We start from the raw sequence: 6000 nt of genomic DNA, 5'->3' as shown, positions 1-6000 counted from the left end.
GCTCCCGGCGCAAATGGGTACCTAGCAGTAATCCTTTTAGTAGACGAGAAAGACTTGCAAGGGGTCTCCCATGCCTCAGAAAAAAGATGTTACCCTGAGTGTGGAAAATAATCTTTTGCCACAGTTTGACATCTAAAGATCACCTCTTTAGATGCTGGTAGGACCTCCTCCTGTATATTGAGGACAGACCTCACTGCCCTCACCAAGGCAGGAACATCCACCAAGGCCTGGTAATTATCAATGAGCCAGACTCAGAATCCTAAGACTCCTCTTCTGATGAATCAATCGGGTCTGATTCTGGAGGAGACATACGACGACTCATGTCCTCTTTTCCTAGGCCCTTGAGAGGACCAAGGGCCTAGGAAAAGCGGGTCGATGTTGGGCCCTGCACAAATTCTCTAGCTCTGGGACTCACTACAAAAGGGGCGGCTGTCCATGGTGATCGACAGCTCGCCCCGTTTTGTAGGAGGGGCGGCTACACAAACGGAGGCGTTCCCGACGGAATGCCTGCTGTTTGGGGGCAGCCCCACTGACATCACTTGGGATGTCAGTGGTGAGCTTCCGGCTCTAATAGAGCTGAAAGCTCACTGGGGCTTGCAGTAGACGAGACACTACCACAAGGGTCTCGTCGCAAGCCCCGATGGTCGCGATGGTCTTGACCATCGCGACCATCAACCTGGCTACTCGCTAAAGCTGTGGGTGCTCACCCACAGCCTCATGAGCGGCCAGGAGGTTGGGTCAGAAAAGACATGCGGCCGCCCTCAGATGCAGCGTTCGCATTTTCCGAGCGCTTCTGAATGACATCCCAAATCCCTTGACTGGGGCCGCCCACTAAGGACCAACCAACATTCATAGGGGGTATTCCCATAGGGAGAGCCCATTGTGGGAATGCCATAGCCTGAGGTAACTCCATAGCTGGAGTCCACCCCTCTGCGACCTAGTTTATTAAGAACGACAGTACCTCTGGAGGGACAGCCACCCAAGAAGGTTCCGTAGCTGCTACAGGATTCGCAGTAGTAACAGACCCACCGGGTACCTGTTTACTGCAATTTTTACAGAACACTTCCGGCTTCACATCCTGTTCTGATAGGCCTGTAGCACAGGACTTACAAAACACCAGCACAGAAGCACTTACTTCTTTATCAAGTGACATCATTTGAAAATATAATGCAATACAACGTAGTGTGACTTTTTACTATCAGTGACGCACTCTACCTCCAAAAGGACAAGGGGAAACACAAGAATAGTAATACCTGACAGTTTGTGAAACACAGGCACTGTACATACAGCAGCTGGCACACAGTCACATTCAATGCATAAAGACACGCAACTGTGTCCGCAATGTGTACTCAATCAACTAAACCAACCCCCGGCGGGGGAAGGTAGGATATAGACTATGCTGTATACCAAACCCAAGGGAGAGGTATACAGAGACTGACCCAAACCTCTGAGAACTCCGCTGCACAAACGCTAAACTGCGCGCTTCTCATGCACAAGGTAATTTATACCAGATGCTGGAATCCTTTAGCCGGAAGTTAGCGTCGGGGGGAGGAGCAGCCGGGGGAGCGCCAATCTCCCCATAGCCGTGTCTATTAATGGCCGGGTACGCTGCACTACAAAGTGGCAAGACTCCAACCAGTGCATCCTGCCACCCATCCCCAGCAACAGTCAATAAGGCCCCGACCGCCGTGGTGAGAAAGTCTGTTACTTTGTTTTACGAGTACAACTCTCACACGCAGCGGCCTGTGATGCGTCTTAACACCCAAGGCTGGGGACTGCTCGCGCATGATTCCGTGAGGGGAATCCCTACCCGACATCTCCGTTTGCCCGACCGCAGTCCCGGACCTCAGCGTCTTCCGGCCGCCAGCTAAGCCATGTTGAGGCCGGCCAAAAGCACTCAGGGCAATACAGCGAACTGGTGTATCGGCCGTCGGCAGAGGTAGATGGAGTCGCAGTATAGCATCCAACCTGGCGCCGTTACTGCTAAACTCATGAATTCTCATAACTTTGCTGTTTGGTGCAATGTAATTCCTGTGAACCCTATGGAAACCGAAGAACAAACATTGGGCCTGATTCAGAGCCACTCGTAAGCGGCAGCTCGTTCGCTCCGAGCGATGTTTGCCCAACTACGCATGCGTACGGATCGTTATACGCATGCGCGAACCAGTCAGTGCGGCCGAAATTCATGTGCTCGCAAAATAGCGAATGCCTGATAATTTGAGTGACAGAAAGAGGCGTATGTGGGTGGTAACAGGGGAAGGTGTTTGAAAACGGGGAGTGGAGAGCCGATCGCAGGCGTGCTTAAAAGGTCAAAACGGGCGTTTTATGGGTGTGCATAATTAAAACAGCAGCGTCAGCGACCACGTCACTTGGTTTTTTTTTAGTCAGAACTACTCGCAAAATAGCGGTTGTAAAAACCAACCACAAGAATAGCGAGCAGTTCATACCCTGGTCGATGTACTCGATTAATCTAATAAATAGCGGACATGACGTAGGATGCGAGCGGCCAGGGGGCATATTTTTCAAATTTACATTCGCATGTTTTGCTTGCTCGTTCAGACTTAGAGGCGTGAACAGACCGCAAAGTGCGAACGGTTCATTTGAATAGCCACCCCTTTTTAGAAAACGAACGACCGCAAATAGCGAGTGGCTCTGAATGAGGGCCATTGATTTTAAATGATTGTCAATCTTTCTATTATTAAGCTCTGTTAATGAGGTTGCTGCCGGGATGGGCAAAGTAGTGCTTTTGATCAGCCTTGTCACATGCGCACCTATTGTTGGTGGAATCTCCCATTTATTACATGCCCCTGTAGCAAATGGTTATAGAGAGGTCAAATTCTTAGTGACCTGAAAATGCTTATTAGGAGTCTCCCAAGCTTCACCCATAAGATTTGTCAATTGCCAAGACCGAGGAAAATACTCTTTAGACACAGACTGACACCTAAAGACTGGCTCATCATCCGTCAGAGCAACTTCCTCTACCTCCTTTATGTTGAGGCCAGTTCTAACCCCTCTAACCAGAGAGGGAACATCCACAACTTAATACTATTTCATAGACCAAGTCAGTGCTCTGAGTCTCAAGGTGCCCATCCACTAAAAGACATGAAAACTATGGCACAATTACGACATTGTAATCGTGCAGTAGTTTGCTCGTTCAGTGTAGGCACATCAATCATCTGCAAACATGCTGAACCTGACGTTATCGTCATGTTGTCCAGCATGTTTGCCCGATGATAGATATCTAAGCGGCCAGCGGGAGCGCGCATCGCTGGTCGTTTTAGACATTTTTGCAAACGATTTATGAACGATAACGATATCATTTAATCGCTCAATTTAAGAGTCTAGTGCAGGCATTGGGAACCTCAGGCCCAGTGGCCGTATAAGGCCCCCGGAATCATTTGGTCTGGCCCTCTGAGCTTTTTTCTGCAAGCCTCATCATGAAATCAGGGTGCCTATAATGGCACCCTGCGTCCAGAATCTATGCAGCAGTGCCACCTGGCGCGTCCTTAGGACACTTCAGACAGTCACACTACCGTTACAGCTCCCCGGAGCATCCTCAGGATGCTCAAGGCATTGCTGTAATCACTGGCATTGTGACCCCGTCCCCATGGGACATCACACGGAGGGTGCGTGGTCTGCACCAGGCCCACAAATAATGTTATATATCAAAAATGGCCCTCGGCAGGAAAAATGTTCCCCACCCCTGGTCTAGTGGATTGGCACCTTCAGAGTCTGATGAGGTAGTTGAGTCAATATGTGACACCTGACTAGACTTCTTTATCTCCATTGGTTTCTCTACCTGCGGAGAGACTGAGGATGGCAATACACTGACTAGAGTGAGCCACAGAGGAGGAGGCATATATACAGGATGGTGCATAGGCTGTGGGTACCCTATAGCCTGGGGTACCACGGCAGGAGCTTGCACTTTAGTAGCTTTGCCTATCAAGTAGGACAAAACTTGAGGTGTGATAGACATTTGTGGCTCTATTATTGGTAAAGATGTATTAGATATATCCTGGAATAATCTACATCTACTACATATTCCATTGACATCCTGATTAGACAGGCTTGTAGAACAGAATTTACAATATAAACCAACTGATAAGCTTGCCTCCTACTCATTACCCTCAGCCATATTAGATCAATGACATAAGGTACACAGTATATATGCAAAAAATGGCTTTGTATCAATTAGGGCCGTAACTAGGGTAGTGCGATAGTGCACCGCAGGGCAGGGGGCACTGTTTGGGCCTGTCAATTTTCCTGTTCATCATCACTCTCGCTTGTAGCTTCCTCTTCTATCCCCAGCATCTCCTGGCCTCCCCTATCTCTTCCCTGGCCCTTCCACAAGAGGCCATGGCCCATTTTCAGGTGCATCTTATGTCCCCATTTAAAAAATATGGGGGGGGGGGGGGGGGGGGGAGAGCCAATGCTCTCTCTGGCACAGGGCACCAAAAAAGTCTAGGTACAGCTCTGGTATCAATGACCCCCACACACCGTCAGATGGATGAGGAGAAACAGTGATAGCTTGAAAACGACAGGTAGTGTACAAGCAGCAGCAACTAGCATACAGTCACATACAATGCATGAATACGCATGATTACAACAGCAATCTGAACTCTGATCAACTAGCCAGCCCCAGCGGTTCCTTACCAGAGGTAAGGGACCGCATAGCGCACTTACCTGCATTCTCCATTCCCCGACTACAGTCCCAGGCCTCAGCCCCGCTGAAAACCCAGTGGCACAAGGCGGATACTGGGGTTGTCAGTGTCGGAGGAGGTAGTAGGAACCGCAGTGTAGGCATCTTTTACGGCATCTAGCACCGCTAAACTCTGTAAATTAAAATAAAAAAAAGCTCGAGACTGCCTGAGCAGTCCCACTGTTAAAACAGGTGCACTTGCTGCGCACCAAACAAACAACTGAATGCCTGTGGCTGGGGGCGGGGTATATAGGGAGGGGGACCAGTGCATGCTGGGAGCTCCAAAGCTTTGCTGCTTGGTGCATTGGATGCTAGCCAACTATATATCCCAAGGTAATTCCTGTGGACCCTATGGAACCCGAATAAGAAACTTACTTTCCATCTCACCACTCCAGTAACCTTAATCCTTCACCTCTATAGTACCACTCCCTCACCTCTGTAGTAACACATTTCCCTCCCCTCGCCCGTGTTGTAACACATTCGACATTCCCCTCCCACAGCCGTGTAGAAATACAATACCTCCCTCACACCTGTAGTAACACATTACCCTCACTCATACCTGTAGTAACTTATTCCCCTCCCTCACCTTTGGAGTAACACATTACCTCGGCTCACCTCTGTAGTAACACAAATTACCACCGCTCCCCCTGTAGTAACACATTCCCTTCCCTCATCACGTAGCAGCACATTTGATATTCCCTGCCCTCATCTGTGTAGTAACACACTCCCTCACCCATGTTGTAACACAGTAGACATTCCCCTCATTCACCTGTGTAGAAATACAATACCTCCCTAACATCTATAGTAACACACAACCTCCACTCACCACCTAGTAACAATTGACATTTTGCTCCCTCATCTGTGTAGCAACACATTTCCCTTCCCTCACCCCATAGTAACACATTTGACATTCCTCTACCTCACCTGTGTAGTAGCATTCCCTTCCCTCACAATTTTTCCCAACTATCATTTTTCTGCACATTTTAAAACTGCCCCAACTGTAGTGCAACATGGTTTTAAAAAGATGTAACTTGATGTGCTCCTAACTTTGATTCAAGACTTAAAGCTGGTACACACTGAGACTATGTCGGCACAATGTCGAATCGGAGCAACATATATCAGCCGCAACGCTCAGGGTGTACGGCCAAAATGCACGCTCCCACGGTCGCATGCAACATCATCCGGTTGGACATGCAGCACGGACGATATCGCATGCAGCTCCGTTGCAGATAATGGACGGAATGAGGGATCCTTCCATCGTTCATTACATCGCTCAAATGTTGAGCCGATAGAACGTCCGA

The sequence above is a fragment of the Taudactylus pleione genome, unplaced genomic scaffold (assembly GCF_031769625.1).
Source record: "Taudactylus pleione unplaced genomic scaffold, aTauple2 ptg000086l, whole genome shotgun sequence".
Taxonomy (NCBI): Eukaryota; Metazoa; Chordata; class Amphibia; order Anura; family Myobatrachidae; genus Taudactylus; species Taudactylus pleione.
This window is presented reverse-complemented; position numbering follows the sequence as displayed.